The 27,795-nt window shown below is 45.4% G+C and overlaps 28 non-coding genes across 28 annotated transcripts; all 28 read left to right on the top strand.

The window, feature by feature from the left end:
- The first annotated feature begins 149 nt into the window (after positions 1 to 149).
- Positions 150 to 264, top strand: LOC146774485 (U5 spliceosomal RNA). Its single transcript, XR_014972753.1, has one exon. It is a non-coding gene; the product is annotated as a U5 spliceosomal RNA (small nuclear RNA).
- Positions 265 to 1,438: 1,174 nt separating this feature from the next.
- Positions 1,439 to 1,553, top strand: LOC146774484 (U5 spliceosomal RNA). The gene has a single exon (XR_014974330.1). It is a non-coding gene; the product is annotated as a U5 spliceosomal RNA (small nuclear RNA).
- Positions 1,554 to 2,429: 876 nt separating this feature from the next.
- LOC146774483 (U5 spliceosomal RNA) lies at positions 2,430 to 2,544 on the top strand. The gene has a single exon (XR_014974077.1). It is a non-coding gene; the product is annotated as a U5 spliceosomal RNA (small nuclear RNA).
- Positions 2,545 to 3,396: 852 nt separating this feature from the next.
- Positions 3,397 to 3,511, top strand: LOC146774482 (U5 spliceosomal RNA). Its single transcript, XR_014972752.1, has one exon. It is a non-coding gene; the product is annotated as a U5 spliceosomal RNA (small nuclear RNA).
- Positions 3,512 to 4,363: 852 nt separating this feature from the next.
- LOC146774481 (U5 spliceosomal RNA) lies at positions 4,364 to 4,478 on the top strand. The gene has a single exon (XR_014974192.1). It is a non-coding gene; the product is annotated as a U5 spliceosomal RNA (small nuclear RNA).
- Positions 4,479 to 5,330: 852 nt separating this feature from the next.
- On the top strand, positions 5,331 to 5,445 carry LOC146774480 (U5 spliceosomal RNA). The gene has a single exon (XR_014973894.1). It is a non-coding gene; the product is annotated as a U5 spliceosomal RNA (small nuclear RNA).
- An 889-nt stretch (positions 5,446 to 6,334) lies between these two features.
- On the top strand, positions 6,335 to 6,449 carry LOC146774479 (U5 spliceosomal RNA). Its single transcript, XR_014972751.1, has one exon. It is a non-coding gene; the product is annotated as a U5 spliceosomal RNA (small nuclear RNA).
- An 852-nt stretch (positions 6,450 to 7,301) lies between these two features.
- On the top strand, positions 7,302 to 7,416 carry LOC146774478 (U5 spliceosomal RNA). Its single transcript, XR_014972750.1, has one exon. It is a non-coding gene; the product is annotated as a U5 spliceosomal RNA (small nuclear RNA).
- An 852-nt stretch (positions 7,417 to 8,268) lies between these two features.
- Positions 8,269 to 8,383, top strand: LOC146774477 (U5 spliceosomal RNA). The gene has a single exon (XR_014973893.1). It is a non-coding gene; the product is annotated as a U5 spliceosomal RNA (small nuclear RNA).
- An 889-nt stretch (positions 8,384 to 9,272) lies between these two features.
- Positions 9,273 to 9,387, top strand: LOC146774476 (U5 spliceosomal RNA). The gene has a single exon (XR_014972749.1). It is a non-coding gene; the product is annotated as a U5 spliceosomal RNA (small nuclear RNA).
- Positions 9,388 to 10,239: 852 nt separating this feature from the next.
- LOC146774475 (U5 spliceosomal RNA) lies at positions 10,240 to 10,354 on the top strand. Its single transcript, XR_014974329.1, has one exon. It is a non-coding gene; the product is annotated as a U5 spliceosomal RNA (small nuclear RNA).
- An 888-nt stretch (positions 10,355 to 11,242) lies between these two features.
- LOC146774474 (U5 spliceosomal RNA) lies at positions 11,243 to 11,357 on the top strand. Its single transcript, XR_014974076.1, has one exon. It is a non-coding gene; the product is annotated as a U5 spliceosomal RNA (small nuclear RNA).
- Positions 11,358 to 12,209: 852 nt separating this feature from the next.
- On the top strand, positions 12,210 to 12,324 carry LOC146774473 (U5 spliceosomal RNA). The gene has a single exon (XR_014972747.1). It is a non-coding gene; the product is annotated as a U5 spliceosomal RNA (small nuclear RNA).
- An 852-nt stretch (positions 12,325 to 13,176) lies between these two features.
- LOC146774472 (U5 spliceosomal RNA) lies at positions 13,177 to 13,291 on the top strand. The gene has a single exon (XR_014974190.1). It is a non-coding gene; the product is annotated as a U5 spliceosomal RNA (small nuclear RNA).
- Positions 13,292 to 14,143: 852 nt separating this feature from the next.
- Positions 14,144 to 14,258, top strand: LOC146774471 (U5 spliceosomal RNA). The gene has a single exon (XR_014972746.1). It is a non-coding gene; the product is annotated as a U5 spliceosomal RNA (small nuclear RNA).
- Positions 14,259 to 15,110: 852 nt separating this feature from the next.
- LOC146774470 (U5 spliceosomal RNA) lies at positions 15,111 to 15,225 on the top strand. Its single transcript, XR_014973891.1, has one exon. It is a non-coding gene; the product is annotated as a U5 spliceosomal RNA (small nuclear RNA).
- An 889-nt stretch (positions 15,226 to 16,114) lies between these two features.
- LOC146774469 (U5 spliceosomal RNA) lies at positions 16,115 to 16,229 on the top strand. Its single transcript, XR_014972745.1, has one exon. It is a non-coding gene; the product is annotated as a U5 spliceosomal RNA (small nuclear RNA).
- Positions 16,230 to 17,081: 852 nt separating this feature from the next.
- Positions 17,082 to 17,196, top strand: LOC146774468 (U5 spliceosomal RNA). The gene has a single exon (XR_014972704.1). It is a non-coding gene; the product is annotated as a U5 spliceosomal RNA (small nuclear RNA).
- Positions 17,197 to 18,048: 852 nt separating this feature from the next.
- LOC146774467 (U5 spliceosomal RNA) lies at positions 18,049 to 18,163 on the top strand. Its single transcript, XR_014974532.1, has one exon. It is a non-coding gene; the product is annotated as a U5 spliceosomal RNA (small nuclear RNA).
- An 852-nt stretch (positions 18,164 to 19,015) lies between these two features.
- Positions 19,016 to 19,130, top strand: LOC146774466 (U5 spliceosomal RNA). Its single transcript, XR_014972744.1, has one exon. It is a non-coding gene; the product is annotated as a U5 spliceosomal RNA (small nuclear RNA).
- An 852-nt stretch (positions 19,131 to 19,982) lies between these two features.
- On the top strand, positions 19,983 to 20,097 carry LOC146774465 (U5 spliceosomal RNA). Its single transcript, XR_014973890.1, has one exon. It is a non-coding gene; the product is annotated as a U5 spliceosomal RNA (small nuclear RNA).
- An 889-nt stretch (positions 20,098 to 20,986) lies between these two features.
- LOC146774464 (U5 spliceosomal RNA) lies at positions 20,987 to 21,101 on the top strand. The gene has a single exon (XR_014972743.1). It is a non-coding gene; the product is annotated as a U5 spliceosomal RNA (small nuclear RNA).
- Positions 21,102 to 22,275: 1,174 nt separating this feature from the next.
- LOC146774463 (U5 spliceosomal RNA) lies at positions 22,276 to 22,390 on the top strand. The gene has a single exon (XR_014974328.1). It is a non-coding gene; the product is annotated as a U5 spliceosomal RNA (small nuclear RNA).
- Positions 22,391 to 23,278: 888 nt separating this feature from the next.
- LOC146774462 (U5 spliceosomal RNA) lies at positions 23,279 to 23,393 on the top strand. Its single transcript, XR_014974075.1, has one exon. It is a non-coding gene; the product is annotated as a U5 spliceosomal RNA (small nuclear RNA).
- Positions 23,394 to 24,245: 852 nt separating this feature from the next.
- LOC146774461 (U5 spliceosomal RNA) lies at positions 24,246 to 24,360 on the top strand. Its single transcript, XR_014972742.1, has one exon. It is a non-coding gene; the product is annotated as a U5 spliceosomal RNA (small nuclear RNA).
- Positions 24,361 to 25,212: 852 nt separating this feature from the next.
- Positions 25,213 to 25,327, top strand: LOC146774460 (U5 spliceosomal RNA). The gene has a single exon (XR_014974189.1). It is a non-coding gene; the product is annotated as a U5 spliceosomal RNA (small nuclear RNA).
- An 852-nt stretch (positions 25,328 to 26,179) lies between these two features.
- Positions 26,180 to 26,294, top strand: LOC146774459 (U5 spliceosomal RNA). Its single transcript, XR_014974074.1, has one exon. It is a non-coding gene; the product is annotated as a U5 spliceosomal RNA (small nuclear RNA).
- An 852-nt stretch (positions 26,295 to 27,146) lies between these two features.
- LOC146774458 (U5 spliceosomal RNA) lies at positions 27,147 to 27,261 on the top strand. Its single transcript, XR_014973889.1, has one exon. It is a non-coding gene; the product is annotated as a U5 spliceosomal RNA (small nuclear RNA).
- Positions 27,262 to 27,795: the final 534 nt, after the last annotated feature.

Genomic DNA, 27,795 nt, shown 5'->3' with positions numbered 1-27,795 from the left:
GCAGAGACTTTGAAATGTTGGCCTGTTTTGCCCACCGGCCTGGTTCTCGCCCTCTTTCTTAGAGCCTGAAAATACCTTTCAGGTCCTCACCCTCGCAATGACAGGGTCTTTGATGTGCCGCCACTTACCCTAGAGAGCTATATTGTCACTTACTCTGGTTTCTCTTCAAAACGAAAAAATCTTTCGCCTTTTACTAAAGATTTCCGTGGAGAGGAACATTTAAGAGTTTATTCAATTTTTTTAAGCCTTGCCACAGGTGAGGCTGTTTATCATTTGTTTAAAAGAAAAGCATTAGAAGTTGGGGAATATCCAGCAATTGTCTGCTGCTTTTTTGGGGGACATGAGTTTGGTGTTTTATTCCTGAGCTCTCTGCTTGCTCATTTGCATAAACAGAGTGCAGGAGAGGTGCCTCATGGGAAAGAGCTTGTGCAGTGCATGAGATTGCTTTTCTTGACTGACTTGAAACTAGGGGTGGGCGGAATTTGCGTAATTGCGTTACGCAAATCTCCGCGAAACGGTAAAAAATCTCCGCGAACACGCAGAAATTCCGCGAACACGCGGAACTGCTTGTTCGCGATGCTTTTTTCCTGTTCGCAATTGATGTTTGCGTGCTCGAGGAGAAATATCTCGCGAACATGCATTTTGAGAACGCGAACAAGCAAAAATTTCGCGAAATCGCGGAAAGCAGGCTTCTGAGCAATTTCGCGTTCTCCGCGGAACGCGACATTACGCAAATTCCGCAAATTCCGCGAGCGGAACGGAATTTGCCGCCCAGGCCTACTTGAAACTACACGATCGCAGGCAGTATATTTTCTTATCTCCCAAAGATCCTGCTGCCAGATCCCAGAGGTCACCCTCCTTTTTAAAGGTGGGACCAAGACTCATGCTGTGCTTTTCATAGGGCTTGCCCGTTATTTGTGCCCGTTAGAGGTGCCCTGAGAGGTCGCCAATCCTGAGTCAGCTTCCTCTCAGGTAGACTTGAAGGGGCACGTCAGACTTGTTTCACGTGTCTCCAGCCTAGACAGATATATCCTTCTATATTCAGGTTTAATGAAAGTACGTGTGAAAAAGGCACATACGGTGCATGGCTATGTGTAGAGCGTGTTGAAAGCGTAAAATGGCTAGGGGACAAAAGGCCTACAGTGCCACTTAACTAAAAGCCTGATTCACATTTCCTGTTCCCCTTCCCCAGCAGCCCCGACAACTCCTAATGAGCTGAGGTGAGTACAAAAGAAATTTGCATATTCCCAGACATACACATGTGAACAGTCCACCTTTTTGTACCTTGAGCAGAGACTTTGAAATGTTGGCCTGTTTTGCCCACCGGCCTGGTTCTCGCCCTCTTTCTTAGAGCCTGAAAATACCTTTCAGGCCCTCACCCTCGCAATGACAGGGTCTTTGATGTGGCGCCACTTACCCTAGAGAGCTATATTGTCACTTACTCTGGTTTCTCTTCAAAACGAAAATATCTTTCGCCTTTTACTAAAGATTTCCGTGGAGAGGAACATTTAAGAGTTTATTCAATTTTTTTAAGCCTTGACACAGGTGAGGCTGTTTATCATTTGTTTAAAAGAAAAGCATTAGAAGTTGGGGAATATCCAGCAATTGTCTGCTGCTTTTTTGGGGGACATGAGTTTGGTGTTTTATTCCTGAGCTCTCTGCTTGCTCATTTGCATAAACAGAGTGCAGGAGAGGTGCCTCATGGGAAAGAGCTTGTGCAGTGCATGAGATTGCTTTTCTTGACTGACTTGAAACTACACGATCGCAGGCAGTATATTTTCTTATCTCCCAAAGATCCTGCTGCCAGATCCCAGAGGTCACCCTCCTTTTTAAAGGTGGGACCAAGACTCATGCTGTGCTTTTCATAGGGCTTGCCCGTTATTTGTGCCCGTTAGAGGTCGCCAATCCTGAGTCCGCTTCCTCTCAGGTAGACTTGAAGGGGCACGTCAGACTTGTTTCACGTGTCTCCAGCCTAGACAGATATATCCTTCTATATTCAGGTTTAATGAAAGTACGTGTGAAAAAGGCACATACGGTGCATGGCTATGTGTAGAGCACAGTGGTGGCTCTGAGCATATCGATTGGAGGGATGGTGTTGAAAGCGTAAAATGGCTAGGGGACAAAAGGCCTACAGTGCCACTTAACTAAAAGCCTGATTCACATTTCCTGTTCCCCTTCCCCAGCAGCCCCGACAACTCCTAATGAGCTGAGGTGAGTACAAAAGAAATTTGCATATTCCCAGACATACACATGTGAACAGTCCACCTTTTTGTACCTTAAGCAGAGACTTTGAAATGTTGGCCTGTTTTGCCGACCGGCCTGGTTCTCGCCCTCTTTCTTAGAGCCTGAAAATACCTTTCAGGTCCTCACCCTCGCAATGACAGGGTCTTTGATGTGCCGCCACTTACCCTAGAGAGCTATATTGTCACTTACTCTGGTTTCTCTTCAAAACGAAAAAATCTTTCGCCTTTTACTAAAGATTTCCGTGGAGAGGAACATTTAAGAGTTTATTCAATTTTTTTAATCCTTGCCACAGGTGAGGCTGTTTATCATTTGTTTAAAAGAAATGCATTAGAAGTTGGGGAATATCCAGCAATTGTCTGCTGCTTTTTTGGGGGACATGAGTTTGGTGTTTTATTCCTGAGCTCTCTGCTTGCTCATTTGCATAAACAGAGTGCAGGAGAGGTGCCTCATGGGAAAGAGCTTGTGCAGTGCATGAGATTGCTTTTCTTGACTGACTTGAAACTACACGATCGCAGGCAGTATATTTTCTTATCTCCCAAAGATCCTGCTGCCAGATCCCAGAGGTCACCCTCCTTTTTAAAGGTGGGACCAAGACTCATGCTGTGCTTTTCATAGGGCTTGCCCGTTATTTGTGCCGGTTAGAGGTGCCCTGAGAGGTCGCCAATCCTGAGGCAGCTTCCTCTCAGGTAGACTTGAAGGGGCACGTCAGACTTGTTTCACGTGTCTCCAGCCTAGACAGATATATCCTTCTATATTCAGGTTTAATGAAAGTACGTGTGAAAAAGGCACATACGGTGCATGGCTATGTGTAGAGCGTGTTGAAAGCGTAAAATGGCTAGGGGACAAAAGGCCTACAGTGCCACTTAACTAAAAGCCTGATTCACATTTCCTGTTCCCCTTCCCCAGCAGCCCCGACAACTCCTAATGAGCTGAGGTGAGTACAAAAGAAATTTGCATATTCCCAGACATACACATGTGAACAGTCCACCTTTTTGTACCTTGAGCAGAGACTTTGAAATGTTGGCCTGTTTTGCCCACCGGCCTGGTTCTCGCCCTCTTTCTTAGAGCCTGAAAATACCTTTCAGGTCCTCACCCTCGCAATGACAGGGTCTTTGATGTGCCGCCACTTACCCTAGAGAGCTATATTGTCACTTACTCTGGTTTCTCTTCAAAACGAAAAAATCTTTCGCCTTTTACTAAAGATTTCCGTGGAGAGGAACATTTAAGAGTTTATTCAATTTTTTTAAGCCTTGCCACAGGTGAGGCTGTTTATCATTTGTTTAAAAGAAAAGCATTACAAGTTGGGGAATATCCAGCAATTGTCTGCTGCTTTTTTGGGGGACATGAGTTTGGTGTTTTATTCCTGAGCTCTCTGCTTGCTCATTTGCATAAACAGAGTGCAGGAGAGGTGCCTCATGGGAAAGAGCTTGTGCAGTGCATGAGATTGCTTTTCTTGACTGACTTGAAACTTCACGATCGCAGGCAGTATATTTTCTTATCTCCCAAAGATCCTGCTGCCAGATCCCAGAGGTCAACCTCCTTTTTAAAGGTGGGACCAAGACTCATGCTGTGCTTTTCATAGGGCTTGCCCGTTATTTGTGCCCGTTAGAGGTGCCCTGAGAGGTCGCCAATCCTGAGTCAGCTTCCTCTCAGGTAAACTTGAAGGGGCACGTCGGACTTGTTTCACGTGTCTCCAGCCTAGACAGATATATCCTTCTATATTCAGGTTTAATGAAAGTACGTGTGAAAAAGGCACATACGGTGCATGGCTATGTGTAGAGCGTGTTGAAAGCGTAAAATGGCTAGGGGACAAAAGGCCTACAGTGCCACTTAACTAAAAGCCTGATTCACATTTCCTGTTCCCCTTCCCCAGCAGCCCCGACAACTCCTAATGAGCTGAGGTGAGTACAAAAGAAATTTGCATATTCCCAGACATACACATGTGAACAGTCCACCTTTTTGTACCTTGAGCAGAGACTTTGAAATGTTGGCCTGTTTTGCCCACCGGCCTGGTTCTCGCCCTCTTTCTTAGAGCCTGAAAATACCTTTCAGGTCCTCACCCTCGCAATGACAGGGTCTTTGATGTGGCGCCACTTACCCTAGAGAGCTATATTGTCACTTACTCTGGTTTCTCTTCAAAACGAAAATATCTTTCGCCTTTTACTAAAGATTTCCGTGGAGAGGAACATTTAAGAGTTTATTCAATTTTTTTAAGCCTTGCCACAGGTGAGGCTGTTTATCATTTGTTTAAAAGAAAAGCATTAGAAGTTGGGGAATATCCAGCAATTGTCTGCTGCTTTTTTGGGGGACATGAGTTTGGTGTTTTATTACTGAGCTCTCTGCTTGCTCATTTGCATAAACAGAGTGCAGGAGAGGTGCCTCATGGGAAAGAGCTTGTGCAGTGCATGAGATTGCTTTTCTTGACTGACTTGAAACTACACGATCGCAGGCAGTATATTTTCTTATCTCCCAAAGATCCTGCTGCCAGATCCCAGAGGTCACCCTCCTTTTTAAAGGTGGGACCAAGACTCATGCTGTGCTTTTCATAGGGCTTGCCCGTTATTTGTGCCCGTTGGAGGTGCCCTGAGAGGTCGCCAATCCTGAGTCCGCTTCCTCTCAGGTAGACTTGAAGGGGCACGTCAGACTTGTTTCACGTGTCTCCAGCCTAGACAGATATATCCTTCTATATTCAGGTTTAATGAAAGTACGTGTGAAAAAGGCACATACGGTGCATGGCTATGTGTAGAGCGTGTTGAAAGCGTAAAATGGCTAGGGGACAAAAGGCCTACAGTGCCACTTAACTAAAAGCCTGATTCACATTTCCTGTTCCCCTTCCCCAGCAGCCCCGACAACTCCTAATGAGCTGAGGTGAGTACAAAAGAAATTTGCATATTCCCAGACATACACATGTGAACAGTCCACCTTTTTGTACCTTGAGCAGAGACTTTGAAATGTTGGCCTGTTTTGCCCACCGGCCTGGTTCTCGCCCTCTTTCTTAGAGCCTGAAAATACCTTTCAGGTCCTCACCCTCGCAATGACAGGGTCTTTGATGTGCCGCCACTTACCCTAGAGAGCTATATTGTCACTTATTCTGGTTTCTCTTCAAAACGAAAAAATCTTTCGCCTTTTACTAAAGATTTCCGTGGAGAGGAACATTTAAGAGTTTATTCAATTTTTTTAAGCCTTGCCACAGGTGAGGCTGTTTATCATTTGTTTAAAAGAAAAGCATTACAAGTTGGGGAATATCCAGCAATTGTCTGCTGCTTTTTTTGGGGGACATGAGTTTGGTGTTTTATTCCTGAGCTCTCTGCTTGCTCATTTGCATAAACAGAGTGCAGGAGAGGTGCCTCATGGGAAAGAGCTTGTGCAGTGCATGAGATTGCTTTTCTTGACTGACTTGAAACTTCACGATCGCAGGCAGTATATTTTCTTATCTCCCAAAGATCCTGCTGCCAGATCCCAGAGGTCACCCTCCTTTTTAAAGGTGGGACCAAGACTCATGCTGTGCTTTTCATAGGGCTTGCCCGTTATTTGTGCCCGTTAGAGGTGCCCTGAGAGGTCGCCAATCCTGAGTCAGCTTCCTCTCAGGTAGACTTGAAGGGGCACGTCAGACTTGTTTCACGTGTCTCCAGCCTAGACAGATATATCCTTCTATATTCAGGTTTAATGAAAGTACGTGTGAAAAAGGCACATACGGTGCATGGCTATGTGTAGAGCACAGTGGTGGCTCTGAGCATATCGATTGGAGGGATGGTGTTGAAAGCGTAAAATGGCTAGGGGACAAAAGGCCTACAGTGCCACTTAACTAAAAGCCTGATTCACATTTCCTGTTCCCCTTCCCCAGCAGCCCCGACAACTCCTAATGAGCTGAGGTGAGTACAAAAGAAATTTGCATATTCCCACACATACACATGTGAACAGTCCACCTTTTTGTACCTTGAGCAGAGACTTTGAAATGTTGGCCTGTTTTGCCCACCGGCCTGGTTCTCGCCCTCTTTCTTAGAGCCTGAAAATACCTTTCAGGTCCTCACCCTCGCAATGACAGGGTCTTTGATGTGCCGCCACTTACCCTAGAGAGCTATATTGTCACTTACTCTGGTTTCTCTTCAAAACGAAAAAATCTTTCGCCTTTTACTAAAGATTTCCGTGGAGAGGAACATTTAAGAGTTTATTCAATTTTTTTAAGCCTTGCCACAGGTGAGGCTGTTTATCATTTGTTTAAAAGAAAAGCATTAGAAGTTGGGGAATATCCAGCAATTGTCTGCTGCTTTTTTGGGGGACATGAGTTTGGTGTTTTATTCCTGAGCTCTCTGCTTGCTCATTTGCATAAACAGAGTGCAGGAGAGGTGCCTCATGGGAAAGAGCTTGTGCAGTGCATGAGATTGCTTTTCTTGACTGACTTGAAACTACACGATCGCAGGCAGTATATTTTCTTATCTCCCAAAGATCCTGCTGCCAGATCCCAGAGGTCACCCTCCTTTTTAAAGGTGGGACCAAGACTCATGCTGTGCTTTTCATAGGGCTTGCCCGTTATTTGTGCCGGTTAGAGGTGCCCTGAGAGGTCGCCAATCCTGAGTCAGCTTCCTCTCAGGTAGACTTGAAGGGGCACGTCAGACTTGTTTCACGTGTCTCCAGCCTAGACAGATATATCCTTCTATATTCAGGTTTAATGAAAGTACGTGTGAAAAAGGCACATACGGTGCATGGCTATGTGTAGAGCGTGTTGAAAGCGTAAAATGGCTAGGGGACAAAAGGCCTACAGTGCCACTTAACTAAAAGCCTGATTCACATTTCCTGTTCCCCTTCCCCAGCAGCCCCGACAACTCCTAATGAGCTGAGGTGAGTACAAAAGAAATTTGCATATTCCCAGACATACACATGTGAACAGTCCACCTTTTTGTACCTTGAGCAGAGACTTTGAAATGTTGGCCTGTTTTGCCCACCGGCCTGGTTCTCGCCCTCTTTCTTAGAGCCTGAAAATACCTTTCAGGTCCTCACCCTCGCAATGACAGGGTCTTTGATGTGCCGCCACTTACCCTAGAGAGCTATATTGTCACTTACTCTGGTTTCTCTTCAAAACGAAAAAATCTTTCGCCTTTTACTAAAGATTTCCGTGGAGAGGAACATTTAAGAGTTTATTCAATTTTTTTAAGCCTTGCCACAGGTGAGGCTGTTTATCATTTGTTTAAAAGAAAAGCATTAGAAGTTGGGGAATATCCAGCAATTGTCTGCTGCTTTTTTGGGGGACATGAGTTTGGTGTTTTATTCCTGAGCTCTCTGCTTGCTCATTTGCATAAACAGAGTGCAGGAGAGGTGCCTCATGGGAAAGAGCTTGTGCAGTGCATGAGATTGCTTTTCTTGACTGACTTGAAACTACACGATCGCAGGCAGTATATTTTCTTATCTCCCAAAGATCCTGCTGCCAGATCCCAGAGGTCACCCTCCTTTTTAAAGGTGGGACCAAGACTCATGCTGTGCTTTTCATAGGGCTTGCCCGTTATTTGTGCCCGTTGGAGGTGCCCTGAGAGGTCGCCAATCCTGAGTCCGCTTCCTCTCAGGTAGACTTGAAGGGGCACGTCAGACTTGTTTCACGTGTCTCCAGCCTAGACAGATATATCCTTCTATATTCAGGTTTAATGAAAGTACGTGTGAAAAAGGCACATACGGTGCATGGCTATGTGTAGAGCGTGTTGAAAGCGTAAAATGGCTAGGGGACAAAAGGCCTACAGTGCCACTTAACTAAAAGCCTGATTCACATTTCCTGTTCCCCTTCCCCAGCAGCCCCGACAACTCCTAATGAGCTGAGGTGAGTACAAAAGAAATTTGCATATTCCCAGACATACACATGTGAACAGTCCACCTTTTTGTACCTTGAGCAGAGACTTTGAAATGTTGGCCTGTTTTGCCCACCGGCCTGGTTCTCGCCCTCTTTCTTAGAGCCTGAAAATACCTTTCAGGTCCTCACCCTCGCAATGACAGGGTCTTTGATGTGCCGCCACTTACCCTAGAGAGCTATATTGTCACTTATTCTGGTTTCTCTTCAAAACGAAAAAATCTTTCGCCTTTTACTAAAGATTTCCGTGGAGAGGAACATTTAAGAGTTTATTCAATTTTTTTAAGCCTTGCCACAGGTGAGGCTGTTTATCATTTGTTTAAAAGAAAAGCATTACAAGTTGGGGAATATCCAGCAATTGTCTGCTGCTTTTTTTGGGGGACATGAGTTTGGTGTTTTATTCCTGAGCTCTCTGCTTGCTCATTTGCATAAACAGAGTGCAGGAGAGGTGCCTCATGGGAAAGAGCTTGTGCAGTGCATGAGATTGCTTTTCTTGACTGACTTGAAACTTCACGATCGCAGGCAGTATATTTTCTTATCTCCCAAAGATCCTGCTGCCAGATCCCAGAGGTCACCCTCCTTTTTAAAGGTGGGACCAAGACTCATGCTGTGCTTTTCATAGGGCTTGCCCGTTATTTGTGCCCGTTAGAGGTGCCCTGAGAGGTCGCCAATCCTGAGTCAGCTTCCTCTCAGGTAGACTTGAAGGGGCACGTCAGACTTGTTTCACGTGTCTCCAGCCTAGACAGATATATCCTTCTATATTCAGGTTTAATGAAAGTACGTGTGAAAAAGGCACATACGGTGCATGGCTATGTGTAGAGCACAGTGGTGGCTCTGAGCATATCGATTGGAGGGATGGTGTTGAAAGCGTAAAATGGCTAGGGGACAAAAGGCCTACAGTGCCACTTAACTAAAAGCCTGATTCACATTTCCTGTTCCCCTTCCCCAGCAGCCCCGACAACTCCTAATGAGCTGAGGTGAGTACAAAAGAAATTTGCATATTCCCAGACATACACATGTGAACAGTCCACCTTTTTGTACCTTGAGCAGAGACTTTGAAATGTTGGCCTGTTTTGCCCACCGGCCTGGTTCTCGCCCTCTTTCTTAGAGCCTGAAAATACCTTTCAGGTCCTCACCCTCGCAATGACAGGGTCTTTGATGTGCCGCCACTTACCCTAGAGAGCTATATTGTCACTTACTCTGGTTTCTCTTCAAAACGAAAAAATCTTTCGCCTTTTACTAAAGATTTCCGTGGAGAGGAACATTTAAGAGTTTATTCAATTTTTTTAAGCCTTGCCACAGGTGAGGCTGTTTATCATTTGTTTAAAAGAAAAGCATTAGAAGTTGGGGAATATCCAGCAATTGTCTGCTGCTTTTTTGGGGGACATGAGTTTGGTGTTTTATTCCTGAGCTCTCTGCTTGCTCATTTGCATAAACAGAGTGCAGGAGAGGTGCCTCATGGGAAAGAGCTTGTGCAGTGCATGAGATTGCTTTTCTTGACTGACTTGAAACTACACGATCGCAGGCAGTATATTTTCTTATCTCCCAAAGATCCTGCTGCCAGATCCCAGAGGTCACCCTCCTTTTTAAAGGTGGGACCAAGACTCATGCTGTGCTTTTCATAGGGCTTGCCCGTTATTTGTGCCCGTTAGAGGTGCCCTGAGAGGTCGCCAATCCTGAGTCAGCTTCCTCTCAGGTAGACTTGAAGGGGCACGTCAGACTTGTTTCACGTGTCTCCAGCCTAGACAGATATATCCTTCTATATTCAGGTTTAATGAAAGCACTTGTGAAAAAGGCACATACGGTGCATGGCTATGTGTAGAGCGTGTTGAAAGCGTAAAATGGCTAGGGGACAAAAGGCCTACAGTGCCACTTAACTAAAAGCCTGATTCACATTTCCTGTTCCCCTTCCCCAGCAGCCCCGACAACTCCTAATGAGCTGAGGTGAGTACAAAAGAAATTTGCATATTCCCAGACATACACATGTGAACAGTCCACCTTTTTGTACCTTGAGCAGAGACTTTGAAATGTTGGCCTGTTTTGCCCACCGGCCTGGTTCTCGCCCTCTTTCTTAGAGCCTGAAAATACCTTTCAGGCCCTCACCCTCGCAATGACAGGGTCTTTGATGTGGCGCCACTTACCCTAGAGAGCTATATTGTCACTTACTCTGGTTTCTCTTCAAAACGAAAATATCTTTCGCCTTTTACTAAAGATTTCCGTGGAGAGGAACATTTAAGAGTTTATTCAATTTTTTTAAGCCTTGACACAGGTGAGGCTGTTTATCATTTGTTTAAAAGAAAAGCATTAGAAGTTGGGGAATATCCAGCAACTGTCTGCTGCTTTTTTGGGGGACATGAGTTTGGTGTTTTATTCCTGAGCTCTCTGCTTGCTCATTTGCATAAACAGAGTGCAGGAGAGGTGCCTCATGGGAAAGAGCTTGTGCAGTGCATGAGATTGCTTTTCTTGACTGACTTGAAACTACACGATCGCAGGCAGTATATTTTCTTATCTCCCAAAGATCCTGCTGCCAGATCCCAGAGGTCACCCTCCTTTTTAAAGGTGGGACCAAGACTCATGCTGTGCTTTTCATAGGGCTTGCCCGTTATTTGTGCCCGTTGGAGGTGCCCTGAGAGGTCGCCAATCCTGAGTCCGCTTCCTCTCAGGTAGACTTGAAGGGGCACGTCAGACTTGTTTCACGTGTCTCCAGCCTAGACAGATATATCCTTCTATATTCAGGTTTAATGAAAGTACGTGTGAAAAAGGCACATACGGTGCATGGCTATGTGTAGAGCACAGTGGTGGCTCTGAGCATATCGATTGGAGGGATGGTGTTGAAAGCGTAAAATGGCTAGGGGACAAAAGGCCTACAGTGCCACTTAACTAAAAGCCTGATTCACATTTCCTGTTCCCCTTCCCCAGCAGCCCCGACAACTCCTAATGAGCTGAGGTGAGTACAAAAGAAATTTGCATATTCCCAGACATACACATGTGAACAGTCCACCTTTTTGTACCTTGAGCAGAGACTTTGAAATGTTGGCCTGTTTTGCCGACCGGCCTGGTTCTCGCCCTCTTTCTTAGAGCCTGAAAATACCTTTCAGGTCCTCACCCTCGCAATGACAGGGTCTTTGATGTGCCGCCACTTACCCTAGAGAGCTATATTGTCACTTACTCTGGTTTCTCTTCAAAACGAAAAAATCTTTCGCCTTTTACTAAAGATTTCCGTGGAGAGGAACATTTAAGAGTTTATTCAATTTTTTTAATCCTTGCCACAGGTGAGGCTGTTTATCATTTGTTTAAAAGAAATGCATTAGAAGTTGGGGAATATCCAGCAATTGTCTGCTGCTTTTTTGGGGGACATGAGTTTGGTGTTTTATTCCTGAGCTCTCTGCTTGCTCATTTGCATAAACAGAGTGCAGGAGAGGTGCCTCATGGGAAAGAGCTTGTGCAGTGCATGAGATTGCTTTTCTTGACTGACTTGAAACTACACGATCGCAGGCAGTATATTTTCTTATCTCCCAAAGATCCTGCTGCCAGATCCCAGAGGTCACCCTCCTTTTTAAAGGTGGGACCAAGACTCATGCTGTGCTTTTCATAGGGCTTGCCCGTTATTTGTGCCGGTTAGAGGTGCCCTGAGAGGTCGCCAATCCTGAGTCAGCTTCCTCTCAGGTAGACTTGAAGGGGCACGTCAGACTTGTTTCACGTGTCTCCAGCCTAGACAGATATATCCTTCTATATTCAGGTTTAATGAAAGTACGTGTGAAAAAGGCACATACGGTGCATGGCTATGTGTAGAGCGTGTTGAAAGCGTAAAATGGCTAGGGGACAAAAGGCCTACAGTGCCACTTAACTAAAAGCCTGATTCACATTTCCTGTTCCCCTTCCCCAGCAGCCCCGACAACTCCTAATGAGCTGAGGTGAGTACAAAAGAAATTTGCATATTCCCAGACATACACATGTGAACAGTCCACCTTTTTGTACCTTGAGCAGAGACTTTGAAATGTTGGCCTGTTTTGCCCACCGGCCTGGTTCTCGCCCTCTTTCTTAGAGCCTGAAAATACCTTTCAGGTCCTCACCCTCGCAATGACAGGGTCTTTGATGTGCCGCCACTTACCCTAGAGAGCTATATTGTCACTTACTCTGGTTTCTCTTCAAAACGAAAAAATCTTTCGCCTTTTACTAAAGATTTCCGTGGAGAGGAACATTTAAGAGTTTATTCAATTTTTTTAAGCCTTGCCACAGGTGAGGCTGTTTATCATTTGTTTAAAAGAAAAGCATTACAAGTTGGGGAATATCCAGCAATTGTCTGCTGCTTTTTTGGGGGACATGAGTTTGGTGTTTTATTCCTGAGCTCTCTGCTTGCTCATTTGCATAAACAGAGTGCAGGAGAGGTGCCTCATGGGAAAGAGCTTGTGCAGTGCATGAGATTGCTTTTCTTGACTGACTTGAAACTTCACGATCGCAGGCAGTATATTTTCTTATCTCCCAAAGATCCTGCTGCCAGATCCCAGAGGTCAACCTCCTTTTTAAAGGTGGGACCAAGACTCATGCTGTGCTTTTCATAGGGCTTGCCCGTTATTTGTGCCCGTTAGAGGTGCCCTGAGAGGTCGCCAATCCTGAGTCAGCTTCCTCTCAGGTAAACTTGAAGGGGCACGTCAGACTTGTTTCACGTGTCTCCAGCCTAGACAGATATATCCTTCTATATTCAGGTTTAATGAAAGTACGTGTGAAAAAGGCACATACGGTGCATGGCTATGTGTAGAGCGTGTTGAAAGCGTAAAATGGCTAGGGGACAAAAGGCCTACAGTGCCACTTAACTAAAAGCCTGATTCACATTTCCTGTTCCCCTTCCCCAGCAGCCCCGACAACTCCTAATGAGCTGAGGTGAGTACAAAAGAAATTTGCATATTCCCAGACATACACATGTGAACAGTCCACCTTTTTGTACCTTGAGCAGAGACTTTGAAATGTTGGCCTGTTTTGCCCACCGGCCTGGTTCTCGCCCTCTTTCTTAGAGCCTGAAAATACCTTTCAGGTCCTCACCCTCGCAATGACTGGGTCTTTGATGTGGCGCCACTTACCCTAGAGAGCTATATTGTCACTTACTCTGGTTTCTCTTCAAAACGAAAATATCTTTCGCCTTTTACTAAAGATTTCCGTGGAGAGGAACATTTAAGAGTTTATTCAATTTTTTTAAGCCTTGCCACAGGTGAGGCTGTTTATCATTTGTTTAAAAGAAAAGCATTAGAAGTTGGGGAATATCCAGCAATTGTCTGCTGCTTTTTTGGGGGACATGAGTTTGGTGTTTTATTACTGAGCTCTCTGCTTGCTCATTTGCATAAACAGAGTGCAGGAGAGGTGCCTCATGGGAAAGAGCTTGTGCAGTGCATGAGATTGCTTTTCTTGACTGACTTGAAACTACACGATCGCAGGCAGTATATTTTCTTATCTCCCAAAGATCCTGCTGCCAGATCCCAGAGGTCACCCTCCTTTTTAAAGGTGGGACCAAGACTCATGCTGTGCTTTTCATAGGGCTTGCCCGTTATTTGTGCCCGTTGGAGGTGCCCTGAGAGGTCGCCAATCCTGAGTCCGCTTCCTCTCAGGTAGACTTGAAGGGGCACGTCAGACTTGTTTCACGTGTCTCCAGCCTAGACAGATATATCCTTCTATATTCAGGTTTAATGAAAGTACGTGTGAAAAAGGCACATACGGTGCATGGCTATGTGTAGAGCGTGTTGAAAGCGTAAAATGGCTAGGGGACAAAAGGCCTACAGTGCCACTTAACTAAAAGCCTGATTCACATTTCCTGTTCCCCTTCCCCAGCAGCCCCGACAACTCCTAATGAGCTGAGGTGAGTACAAAAGAAATTTGCATATTCCCAGACATACACATGTGAACAGTCCACCTTTTTGTACCTTGAGCAGAGACTTTGAAATGTTGGCCTGTTTTGCCCACCGGCCTGGTTCTCGCCCTCTTTCTTAGAGCCTGAAAATACCTTTCAGGTCCTCACCCTCGCAATGACAGGGTCTTTGATGTGCCGCCACTTACCCTAGAGAGCTATATTGTCACTTACTCTGGTTTCTCTTCAAAACGAAAAAATCTTTCGCCTTTTACTAAAGATTTCCGTGGAGAGGAACATTTAAGAGTTTATTCAATTTTTTTAAGCCTTGCCACAGGTGAGGCTGTTTATCATTTGTTTAAAAGAAAAGCATTAGAAGTTGGGGAATATCCAGCAATTGTCTGCTGCTTTTTTGGGGGACATGAGTTTGGTGTTTTATTCCTGAGCTCTATGCTTGCTCATTTGCATAAACAGAGTGCAGGAGAGGTGCCTCATGGGAAAGAGCTTGTGCAGTGCATGAGATTGCTTTTCTTGACTGACTTGAAACTACACGATCGCAGGCAGTATATTTTCTTATCTCCCAAAGATCCTGCTGCCAGATCCCAGAGGTCACCCTCCTTTTTAAAGGTGGGACCAAGACTCATGCTGTGCTTTTCATAGGGCTTGCCCGTTATTTGTGCCCGTTGGAGGTGCCCTGAGAGGTCGCCAATCCTGAGTCCGCTTCCTCTCAGGTAGACTTGAAGGGGCACGTCAGACTTGTTTCACGTGTCTCCAGCCTAGACAGATATATCCTTCTATATTCAGGTTTAATGAAAGTACGTGTGAAAAAGGCACATACGGTGCATGGCTATGTGTAGAGCGTGTTGAAAGCGTAAAATGGCTAGGGGACAAAAGGCCTACAGTGCCACTTAACTAAAAGCCTGATTCACATTTCCTGTTCCCCTTCCCCAGCAGCCCCGACAACTCCTAATGAGCTGAGGTGAGTACAAAAGAAATTTGCATATTCCCAGACATACACATGTGAACAGTCCACCTTTTTGTACCTTGAGCAGAGACTTTGAAATGTTGGCCTGTTTTGCCCACCGGCCTGGTTCTCGCCCTCTTTCTTAGAGCCTGAAAATACCTTTCAGGTCCTCACCCTCGCAATGACAGGGTCTTTGATGTGCCGCCACTTACCCTAGAGAGCTATATTGTCACTTATTCTGGTTTCTCTTCAAAACGAAAAAATCTTTCGCCTTTTACTAAAGATTTCCGTGGAGAGGAACATTTAAGAGTTTATTCAATTTTTTTAAGCCTTGCCACAGGTGAGGCTGTTTATCATTTGTTTAAAAGAAAAGCATTACAAGTTGGGGAATATCCAGCAATTGTCTGCTGCTTTTTTTGGGGGACATGAGTTTGGTGTTTTATTCCTGAGCTCTCTGCTTGCTCATTTGCATAAACAGAGTGCAGGAGAGGTGCCTCATGGGAAAGAGCTTGTGCAGTGCATGAGATTGCTTTTCTTGACTGACTTGAAACTTCACGATCGCAGGCAGTATATTTTCTTATCTCCCAAAGATCCTGCTGCCAGATCCCAGAGGTCACCCTCCTTTTTAAAGGTGGGACCAAGACTCATGCTGTGCTTTTCATAGGGCTTGCCCGTTATTTGTGCCCGTTAGAGGTGCCCTGAGAGGTCGCCAATCCTGAGTCAGCTTCCTCTCAGGTAGACTTGAAGGGGCACGTCAGACTTGTTTCACGTGTCTCCAGCCTAGACAGATATATCCTTCTATATTCAGGTTTAATGAAAGTACGTGTGAAAAAGGCACATACGGTGCATGGCTATGTGTAGAGCACAGTGGTGGCTCTGAGCATATCGATTGGAGGGATGGTGTTGAAAGCGTAAAATGGCTAGGGGACAAAAGGCCTACAGTGCCACTTAACTAAAAGCCTGATTCACATTTCCTGTTCCCCTTCCCCAGCAGCCCCGACAACTCCTAATGAGCTGAGGTGAGTACAAAAGAAATTTGCATATTCCCACACATACACATGTGAACAGTCCACCTTTTTGTACCTTGAGCAGAGACTTTGAAATGTTGGCCTGTTTTGCCCACCGGCCTGGTTCTCGCCCTCTTTCTTAGAGCCTGAAAATACCTTTCAGGTCCTCACCCTCGCAATGACAGGGTCTTTGATGTGCCGCCACTTACCCTAGAGAGCTATATTGTCACTTACTCTGGTTTCTCTTCAAAACGAAAAAATCTTTCGCCTTTTACTAAAGATTTCCGTGGAGAGGAACATTTAAGAGTTTATTCAATTTTTTTAAGCCTTGCCACAGGTGAGGCTGTTTATCATTTGTTTAAAAGAAAAGCATTAGAAGTTGGGGAATATCCAGCAATTGTCTGCTGCTTTTTTGGGGGACATGAGTTTGGTGTTTTATTCCTGAGCTCTCTGCTTGCTCATTTGCATAAACAGAGTGCAGGAGAGGTGCCTCATGGGAAAGAGCTTGTGCAGTGCATGAGATTGCTTTTCTTGACTGACTTGAAACTACACGATCGCAGGCAGTATATTTTCTTATCTCCCAAAGATCCTGCTGCCAGATCCCAGAGGTCACCCTCCTTTTTAAAGGTGGGACCAAGACTCATGCTGTGCTTTTCATAGGGCTTGCCCGTTATTTGTGCCGGTTAGAGGTGCCCTGAGAGGTCGCCAATCCTGAGTCAGCTTCCTCTCAGGTAGACTTGAAGGGGCACGTCAGACTTGTTTCACGTGTCTCCAGCCTAGACAGATATATCCTTCTATATTCAGGTTTAATGAAAGTACGTGTGAAAAAGGCACATACGGTGCATGGCTATGTGTAGAGCGTGTTGAAAGCGTAAAATGGCTAGGGGACAAAAGGCCTACAGTGCCACTTAACTAAAAGCCTGATTCACATTTCCTGTTCCCCTTCCCCAGCAGCCCCGACAACTCCTAATGAGCTGAGGTGAGTACAAAAGAAATTTGCATATTCCCAGACATACACATGTGAACAGTCCACCTTTTTGTACCTTGAGCAGAGACTTTGAAATGTTGGCCTGTTTTGCCCACCGGCCTGGTTCTCGCCCTCTTTCTTAGAGCCTGAAAATACCTTTCAGGTCCTCACCCTCGCAATGACAGGGTCTTTGATGTGCCGCCACTTACCCTAGAGAGCTATATTGTCACTTACTCTGGTTTCTCTTCAAAACGAAAAAATCTTTCGCCTTTTACTAAAGATTTCCGTGGAGAGGAACATTTAAGAGTTTATTCAATTTTTTTAAGCCTTGCCACATGTGAGGCTGTTTATCATTTGTTTAAAAGAAAAGCATTACAAGTTGGGGAATATCCAGCAATTGTCTGCTGCTTTTTTGGGGGACATGAGTTTGGTGTTTTATTCCTGAGCTCTCTGCTTGCTCATTTGCATAAACAGAGTGCAGGAGAGGTGCCTCATGGGAAAGAGCTTGTGCAGTGCATGAGATTGCTTTTCTTGACTGACTTGAAACTTCACGATCGCAGGCAGTATATTTTCTTATCTCCCAAAGATCCTGCTGCCAGATCCCAGAGGTCAACCTCCTTTTTAAAGGTGGGACCAAGACTCATGCTGTGCTTTTCATAGGGCTTGCCCGTTATTTGTGCCCGTTAGAGGTGCCCTGAGAGGTCGCCAATCCTGAGTCAGCTTCCTCTCAGGTAAACTTGAAGGGGCACGTCAGACTTGTTTCACGTGTCTCCAGCCTAGACAGATATATCCTTCTATATTCAGGTTTAATGAAAGTACGTGTGAAAAAGGCACATACGGTGCATGGCTATGTGTAGAGCGTGTTGAAAGCGTAAAATGGCTAGGGGACAAAAGGCCTACAGTGCCACTTAACTAAAAGCCTGATTCACATTTCCTGTTCCCCTTCCCCAGCAGCCCCGACAACTCCTAATGAGCTGAGGTGAGTACAAAAGAAATTTGCATATTCCCAGACATACACATGTGAACAGTCCACCTTTTTGTACCTTGAGCAGAGACTTTGAAATGTTGGCCTGTTTTGCCCACCGGCCTGGTTCTCGCCCTCTTTCTTAGAGCCTGAAAATACCTTTCAGGTCCTCACCCTCGCAATGACAGGGTCTTTGATGTGGCGCCACTTACCCTAGAGAGCTATATTGTCACTTACTCTGGTTTCTCTTCAAAACGAAAATATCTTTCGCCTTTTACTAAAGATTTCCGTGGAGAGGAATATTTAAGAGTTTATTCAATTTTTTTAAGCCTTGCCACAGGTGAGGCTGTTTATCATTTGTTTAAAAGAAAAGCATTAGAAGTTGGGGAATATCCAGCAATTGTCTGCTGCTTTTTTGGGGGACACGAGTTTGGTGTTTTATTACTGAGCTCTCTGCTTGCTCATTTGCATAAACAGAGTGCAGGAGAGGTGCCTCATGGGAAAGAGCTTGTGCAGTGCATGAGATTGCTTTTCTTGACTGACTTGAAACTACACGATCGCAGGCAGTATATTTTCTTATCTCCCAAAGATCCTGCTGCCAGATCCCAGAGGTCACCCTCCTTTTTAAAGGTGGGACCAAGACTCATGCTGTGCTTTTCATAGGGCTTGCCCGTTATTTGTGCCCGTTGGAGGTGCCCTGAGAGGTCGCCAATCCTGAGTCCGCTTCCTCTCAGGTAGACTTGAAGGGGCACGTCAGACTTGTTTCACGTGTCTCCAGCCTAGACAGATATATCCTTCTATATTCAGGTTTAATGAAAGTACGTGTGAAAAAGGCACATACGGTGCATGGCTATGTGTAGAGCGTGTTGAAAGCGTAAAATGGCTAGGGGACAAAAGGCCTACAGTGCCACTTAACTAAAAGCCTGATTCACATTTCCTGTTCCCCTTCCCCAGCAGCCCCGACAACTCCTAATGAGCTGAGGTGAGTACAAAAGAAATTTGCATATTCCCAGACATACACATGTGAACAGTCCACCTTTTTGTACCTTGAGCAGAGACTTTGAAATGTTGGCCTGTTTTGCCCACCGGCCTGGTTCTCGCCCTCTTTCTTAGAGCCTGAAAATACCTTTCAGGTCCTCACCCTCGCAATGACAGGGTCTTTGATGTGCCGCCACTTACCCTAGAGAGCTATATTGTCACTTACTCTGGTTTCTCTTCAAAACGAAAAAATCTTTCGCCTTTTACTAAAGATTTCCGTGGAGAGGAACATTTAAGAGTTTATTCAATTTTTTTAAGCCTTGCCACAGGTGAGGCTGTTTATCATTTGTTTAAAAGAAAAGCATTAGAAGTTGGGGAATATCCAGCAATTGTCTGCTGCTTTTTTGGGGGACATGAGTTTGGTGTTTTATTCCTGAGCTCTCTGCTTGCTCATTTGCATAAACAGAGTGCAGGAGAGGTGCCTCATGGGAAAGAGCTTGTGCAGTGCATGAGATTGCTTTTCTTGACTGACTTGAAACTACACGATCGCAGGCAGTATATTTTCTTATCTCCCAAAGATCCTGCTGCCAGATCCCAGAGGTCACCCTCCTTTTTAAAGGTGGGACCAAGACTCATGCTGTGCTTTTCATAGGGCTTGCCCGTTATTTGTGCCCGTTGGAGGTGCCCTGAGAGGTCGCCAATCCTGAGTCCGCTTCCTCTCAGGTAGACTTGAAGGGGCACGTCAGACTTGTTTCACGTGTCTCCAGCCTAGACAGATATATCCTTCTATATTCAGGTTTAATGAAAGTACGTGTGAAAAAGGCACATACGGTGCATGGCTATGTGTAGAGCGTGTTGAAAGCGTAAAATGGCTAGGGGACAAAAGGCCTACAGTGCCACTTAACTAAAAGCCTGATTCACATTTCCTGTTCCCCTTCCCCAGCAGCCCCGACAACTCCTAATGAGCTGAGGTGAGTACAAAAGAAATTTGCATATTCCCAGACATACACATGTGAACAGTCCACCTTTTTGTACCTTGAGCAGAGACTTTGAAATGTTGGCCTGTTTTGCCCACCGGCCTGGTTCTCGCCCTCTTTCTTAGAGCCTGAAAATACCTTTCAGGTCCTCACCCTCGCAATGACAGGGTCTTTGATGTGCCGCCACTTACCCTAGAGAGCTATATTGTCACTTATTCTGGTTTCTCTTCAAAACGAAAAAATCTTTCGCCTTTTACTAAAGATTTCCGTGGAGAGGAACATTTAAGAGTTTATTCAATTTTTTTAAGCCTTGCCACAGGTGAGGCTGTTTATCATTTGTTTAAAAGAAAAGCATTACAAGTTGGGGAATATCCAGCAATTGTCTGCTGCTTTTTTTGGGGGACATGAGTTTGGTGTTTTATTCCTGAGCTCTCTGCTTGCTCATTTGCATAAACAGAGTGCAGGAGAGGTGCCTCATGGGAAAGAGCTTGTGCAGTGCATGAGATTGCTTTTCTTGACTGACTTGAAACTTCACGATCGCAGGCAGTATATTTTCTTATCTCCCAAAGATCCTGCTGCCAGATCCCAGAGGTCACCCTCCTTTTTAAAGGTGGGACCAAGACTCATGCTGTGCTTTTCATAGGGCTTGCCCGTTATTTGTGCCCGTTAGAGGTGCCCTGAGAGGTCGCCAATCCTGAGTCAGCTTCCTCTCAGGTAGACTTGAAGGGGCACGTCAGACTTGTTTCACGTGTCTCCAGCCTAGACAGATATATCCTTCTATATTCAGGTTTAATGAAAGTACGTGTGAAAAAGGCACATACGGTGCATGGCTATGTGTAGAGCACAGTGGTGGCTCTGAGCATATCGATTGGAGGGATGGTGTTGAAAGCGTAAAATGGCTAGGGGACAAAAGGCCTACAGTGCCACTTAACTAAAAGCCTGATTCACATTTCCTGTTCCCCTTCCCCAGCAGCCCCGACAACTCCTAATGAGCTGAGGTGAGTACAAAAGAAATTTGCATATTCCCACACATACACATGTGAACAGTCCACCTTTTTGTACCTTGAGCAGAGACTTTGAAATGTTGGCCTGTTTTGCCCACCGGCCTGGTTCTCGCCCTCTTTCTTAGAGCCTGAAAATACCTTTCAGGTCCTCACCCTCGCAATGACAGGGTCTTTGATGTGCCGCCACTTACCCTAGAGAGCTATATTGTCACTTACTCTGGTTTCTCTTCAAAACGAAAAAATCTTTCGCCTTTTACTAAAGATTTCCGTGGAGAGGAACATTTAAGAGTTTATTCAATTTTTTTAAGCCTTGCCACAGGTGAGGCTGTTTATCATTTGTTTAAAAGAAAAGCATTAGAAGTTGGGGAATATCCAGCAATTGTCTGCTGCTTTTTTGGGGGACATGAGTTTGGTGTTTTATTCCTGAGCTCTCTGCTTGCTCATTTGCATAAACAGAGTGCAGGAGAGGTGCCTCATGGGAAAGAGCTTGTGCAGTGCATGAGATTGCTTTTCTTGACTGACTTGAAACTAGGGGTGGGCGGAATTTGCGTAATTGCGTTACGCAAATCTCCGCGAAACGGTAAAAAATCTCCGCGAACACGCAGAAATTCCGCGAACACGCGGAACTGCTTGTTCGCGATGCTTTTTTCCTGTTCGCAATTGATGTTTGCGTGCTCGAGGAGAAATATCTCGCGAACATGCATTTTGAGAACGCGAACAAGCAAAAATTTCGCGAAATCGCGGAAAGCAGGCTTCTGAGCAATTTCGCGTTCTCCGCGGAACGCGAAATTACGCAAATTCCGCAAATTCCGCGAGCGGAACGGAATTTGCCGCCCAGGCCTACTTGAAACTACACGATCGCAGGCAGTATATTTTCTTATCTCCCAAAGATCCTGCTGCCAGATCCCAGAGGTCACCCTCCTTTTTAAAGGTGGGACCAAGACTCATGCTGTGCTTTTCATAGGGCTTGCCCGTTATTTGTGCCCGTTAGAGGTGCCCTGAGAGGTCGCCAATCCTGAGTCAGCTTCCTCTCAGGTAGACTTGAAGGGGCACGTCAGACTTGTTTCACGTGTCTCCAGCCTAGACAGATATATCCTTCTATATTCAGGTTTAATGAAAGTACGTGTGAAAAAGGCACATACGGTGCATGGCTATGTGTAGAGCGTGTTGAAAGCGTAAAATGGCTAGGGGACAAAAGGCCTACAGTGCCACTTAACTAAAAGCCTGATTCACATTTCCTGTTCCCCTTCCCCAGCAGCCCCGACAACTCCTAATGAGCTGAGGTGAGTACAAAAGAAATTTGCATATTCCCAGACATACACATGTGAACAGTCCACCTTTTTGTACCTTGAGCAGAGACTTTGAAATGTTGGCCTGTTTTGCCCACCGGCCTGGTTCTCGCCCTCTTTCTTAGAGCCTGAAAATACCTTTCAGGCCCTCACCCTCGCAATGACAGGGTCTTTGATGTGGCGCCACTTACCCTAGAGAGCTATATTGTCACTTACTCTGGTTTCTCTTCAAAACGAAAATATCTTTCGCCTTTTACTAAAGATTTCCGTGGAGAGGAACATTTAAGAGTTTATTCAATTTTTTTAAGCCTTGACACAGGTGAGGCTGTTTATCATTTGTTTAAAAGAAAAGCATTAGAAGTTGGGGAATATCCAGCAATTGTCTGCTGCTTTTTTGGGGGACATGAGTTTGGTGTTTTATTCCTGAGCTCTCTGCTTGCTCATTTGCATAAACAGAGTGCAGGAGAGGTGCCTCATGGGAAAGAGCTTGTGCAGTGCATGAGATTGCTTTTCTTGACTGACTTGAAACTACACGATCGCAGGCAGTATATTTTCTTATCTCCCAAAGATCCTGCTGCCAGATCCCAGAGGTCACCCTCCTTTTTAAAGGTGGGACCAAGACTCATGCTGTGCTTTTCATAGGGCTTGCCCGTTATTTGTGCCCGTTAGAGGTGCCCTGAGAGGTCGCCAATCCTGAGTCCGCTTCCTCTCAGGTAGACTTGAAGGGGCACGTCAGACTTGTTTCACGTGTCTCCAGCCTAGACAGATATATCCTTCTATATTCAGGTTTAATGAAAGTACGTGTGAAAAAGGCACATACGGTGCATGGCTATGTGTAGAGCACAGTGGTGGCTCTGAGCATATCGATTGGAGGGATGGTGTTGAAAGCGTAAAATGGCTAGGGGACAAAAGGCCTACAGTGCCACTTAACTAAAAGCCTGATTCACATTTCCTGTTCCCCTTCCCCAGCAGCCCCGACAACTCCTAATGAGCTGAGGTGAGTACAAAAGAAATTTGCATATTCCCAGACATACACATGTGAACAGTCCACCTTTTTGTACCTTAAGCAGAGACTTTGAAATGTTGGCCTGTTTTGCCGACCGGCCTGGTTCTCGCCCTCTTTCTTAGAGCCTGAAAATACCTTTCAGGTCCTCACCCTCGCAATGACAGGGTCTTTGATGTGCCGCCACTTACCCTAGAGAGCTATATTGTCACTTACTCTGGTTTCTCTTCAAAACGAAAAAATCTTTCGCCTTTTACTAAAGATTTCCGTGGAGAGGAACATTTAAGAGTTTATTCAATTTTTTTAATCCTTGCCACAGGTGAGGCTGTTTATCATTTGTTTAAAAGAAATGCATTAGAAGTTGGGGAATATCCAGCAATTGTCTGCTGCTTTTTTGGGGGACATGAGTTTGGTGTTTTATTCCTGAGCTCTCTGCTTGCTCATTTGCATAAACAGAGTGCAGGAGAGGTGCCTCATGGGAAAGAGCTTGTGCAGTGCATGAGATTGCTTTTCTTGACTGACTTGAAACTACACGATCGCAGGCAGTATATTTTCTTATCTCCCAAAGATCCTGCTGCCAGATCCCAGAGGTCACCCTCCTTTTTAAAGGTGGGACCAAGACTCATGCTGTGCTTTTCATAGGGCTTGCCCGTTATTTGTGCCGGTTAGAGGTGCCCTGAGAGGTCGCCAATCCTGAGGCAGCTTCCTCTCAGGTAGACTTGAAGGGGCACGTCAGACTTGTTTCACGTGTCTCCAGCCTAGACAGATATATCCTTCTATATTCAGGTTTAATGAAAGTACGTGTGAAAAAGGCACATACGGTGCATGGCTATGTGTAGAGCGTGTTGAAAGCGTAAAATGGCTAGGGGACAAAAGGCCTACAGTGCCACTTAACTAAAAGCCTGATTCACATTTCCTGTTCCCCTTCCCCAGCAGCCCCGACAACTCCTAATGAGCTGAGGTGAGTACAAAAGAAATTTGCATATTCCCAGACATACACATGTGAACAGTCCACCTTTTTGTACCTTGAGCAGAGACTTTGAAATGTTGGCCTGTTTTGCCCACCGGCCTGGTTCTCGCCCTCTTTCTTAGAGCCTGAAAATACCTTTCAGGTCCTCACCCTCGCAATGACAGGGTCTTTGATGTGCCGCCACTTACCCTAGAGAGCTATATTGTCACTTACTCTGGTTTCTCTTCAAAACGAAAAAATCTTTCGCCTTTTACTAAAGATTTCCGTGGAGAGGAACATTTAAGAGTTTATTCAATTTTTTTAAGCCTTGCCACAGGTGAGGCTGTTTATCATTTGTTTAAAAGAAAAGCATTACAAGTTGGGGAATATCCAGCAATTGTCTGCTGCTTTTTTGGGGGACATGAGTTTGGTGTTTTATTCCTGAGCTCTCTGCTTGCTCATTTGCATAAACAGAGTGCAGGAGAGGTGCCTCATGGGAAAGAGCTTGTGCAGTGCATGAGATTGCTTTTCTTGACTGACTTGAAACTTCACGATCGCAGGCAGTATATTTTCTTATCTCCCAAAGATCCTGCTGCCAGATCCCAGAGGTCAACCTCCTTTTTAAAGGTGGGACCAAGACTCATGCTGTGCTTTTCATAGGGCTTGCCCGTTATTTGTGCCCGTTAGAGGTGCCCTGAGAGGTCGCCAATCCTGAGTCAGCTTCCTCTCAGGTAAACTTGAAGGGGCACGTCGGACTTGTTTCACGTGTCTCCAGCCTAGACAGATATATCCTTCTATATTCAGGTTTAATGAAAGTACGTGTGAAAAAGGCACATACGGTGCATGGCTATGTGTAGAGCGTGTTGAAAGCGTAAAATGGCTAGGGGACAAAAGGCCTACAGTGCCACTTAACTAAAAGCCTGATTCACATTTCCTGTTCCCCTTCCCCAGCAGCCCCGACAACTCCTAATGAGCTGAGGTGAGTACAAAAGAAATTTGCATATTCCCAGACATACACATGTGAACAGTCCACCTTTTTGTACCTTGAGCAGAGACTTTGAAATGTTGGCCTGTTTTGCCCACCGGCCTGGTTCTCGCCCTCTTTCTTAGAGCCTGAAAATACCTTTCAGGTCCTCACCCTCGCAATGACAGGGTCTTTGATGTGGCGCCACTTACCCTAGAGAGCTATATTGTCACTTACTCTGGTTTCTCTTCAAAACGAAAATATCTTTCGCCTTTTACTAAAGATTTCCGTGGAGAGGAACATTTAAGAGTTTATTCAATTTTTTTAAGCCTTGCCACAGGTGAGGCTGTTTATCATTTGTTTAAAAGAAAAGCATTAGAAGTTGGGGAATATCCAGCAATTGTCTGCTGCTTTTTTGGGGGACATGAGTTTGGTGTTTTATTACTGAGCTCTCTGCTTGCTCATTTGCATAAACAGAGTGCAGGAGAGGTGCCTCATGGGAAAGAGCTTGTGCAGTGCATGAGATTGCTTTTCTTGACTGACTTGAAACTACACGATCGCAGGCAGTATATTTTCTTATCTCCCAAAGATCCTGCTGCCAGATCCCAGAGGTCACCCTCCTTTTTAAAGGTGGGACCAAGACTCATGCTGTGCTTTTCATAGGGCTTGCCCGTTATTTGTGCCCGTTGGAGGTGCCCTGAGAGGTCGCCAATCCTGAGTCCGCTTCCTCTCAGGTAGACTTGAAGGGGCACGTCAGACTTGTTTCACGTGTCTCCAGCCTAGACAGATATATCCTTCTATATTCAGGTTTAATGAAAGTACGTGTGAAAAAGGCACATACGGTGCATGGCTATGTGTAGAGCGTGTTGAAAGCGTAAAATGGCTTGGGGACAAAAGGCCTACAGTGCCACTTAACTAAAAGCCTGATTCACATTTCCTGTTCCCCTTCCCCAGCAGCCCCGACAACTCCTAATGAGCTGAGGTGAGTACAAAAGAAATTTGCATATTCCCAGACATACACATGTGAACAGTCCACCTTTTTGTACCTTGAGCAGAGACTTTGAAATGTTGGCCTGTTTTGCCCACCGGCCTGGTTCTCGCCCTCTTTCTTAGAGCCTGAAAATACCTTTCAGGTCCTCACCCTCGCAATGACAGGGTCTTTGATGTGCCGCCACTTACCCTAGAGAGCTATATTGTCGCTTACTCTGGTTTCTCTTCAAAACGAAAAAATCTTTCGCCTTTTACTAAAGATTTCCGTGGAGAGGAACATTTAAGAGTTTATTCAATTTTTTTAATCCTTGCCACAGGTGAGGCTGTTTATCATTTGTTTAAAAGAAAAGCATTAGAAGTTGGGGAATATCCAGCAATTGTCTGCTGCTTGTTTGGGGGACATGAGTTTGGTGTTTTATTCCTGAGCTCTCTGCTTGCTCATTTGCATAAACAGAGTGCAGGAGAGGTGCCTCATGGGAAAGAGCTTGTGCAGTGCATGAGATTGCTTTTCTTGACTGACTTGAAACTACACGATCGCAGGCAGTATATTTTCTTATCTCCCAAAGATCCTGCTGCCAGATCCCAGAGGTCACCCTCCTTTTTAAAGGTGGGACCAAGACTCATGCTGTGCTTTTCATAGGGCTTGCCCGTTATTTGTGCCCGTTGGAGGTGCCCTGAGAGGTCGCCAATCCTGAGTCCGCTTCCTCTCAGGTAGACTTGAAGGGGCACGTCAGACTTGTTTCACGTGTCTCCAGCCTAGACAGATATATCCTTCTATATTCAGGTTTAATGAAAGTACGTGTGAAAAAGGCACATACGGTGCATGGCTATGTGTAGAGCGTGTTGAAAGCGTAAAATGGCTAGGGGACAAAAGGCCTACAGTGCCACTTAACTAAAAGCCTGATTCACATTTCCTGTTCCCCTTCCCCAGCAGCCCCGACAACTCCTAATGAGCTGAGGTGAGTACAAAAGAAATTTGCATATTCCCAGACATACACATGTGAACAGTCCACCTTTTTGTACCTTGAGCAGAGACTTTGAAATGTTGGCCTGTTTTGCCCACCGGCCTGGTTCTCGCCCTCTTTCTTAGAGCCTGAAAATACCTTTCAGGTCCTCACCCTCGCAATGACAGGGTCTTTGATGTGCCGCCACTTACCCTAGAGAGCTATATTGTCACTTATTCTGGTTTCTCTTCAAAACGAAAAAATCTTTCGCCTTTTACTAAAGATTTCCGTGGAGAGGAACATTTAAGAGTTTATTCAATTTTTTTAAGCCTTGCCACAGGTGAGGCTGTTTATCATTTGTTTAAAAGAAAAGCATTACAAGTTGGGGAATATCCAGCAATTGTCTGCTGCTTTTTTTGGGGGACATGAGTTTGGTGTTTTATTCCTGAGCTCTCTGCTTGCTCATTTGCATAAACAGAGTGCAGGAGAGGTGCCTCATGGGAAAGAGCTTGTGCAGTGCATGAGATTGCTTTTCTTGACTGACTTGAAACTTCACGATCGCAGGCAGTATATTTTCTTATCTCCCAAAGATCCTGCTGCCAGATCCCAGAGGTCACCCTCCTTTTTAAAGGTGGGACCAAGACTCATGCTGTGCTTTTCATAGGGCTTGCCCGTTATTTGTGCCCGTTAGAGGTGCCCTGAGAGGTCGCCAATCCTGAGTCAGCTTCCTCTCAGGTAGACTTGAAGGGGCACGTCAGACTTGTTTCACGTGTCTCCAGCCTAGACAGATATATCCTTCTATATTCAGGTTTAATGAAAGTACGTGTGAAAAAGGCACATACGGTGCATGGCTATGTGTAGAGCACAGTGGTGGCTCTGAGC

Source organism: Triturus cristatus, chromosome 12, assembly GCF_964204655.1.
Source record: "Triturus cristatus chromosome 12, aTriCri1.1, whole genome shotgun sequence".
Classification (NCBI taxonomy): domain Eukaryota; kingdom Metazoa; phylum Chordata; class Amphibia; order Caudata; family Salamandridae; genus Triturus; species Triturus cristatus.
Note: the sequence above shows the minus strand (reverse complement) of the source record. Positions and strands in the feature narration are given on the sequence as shown.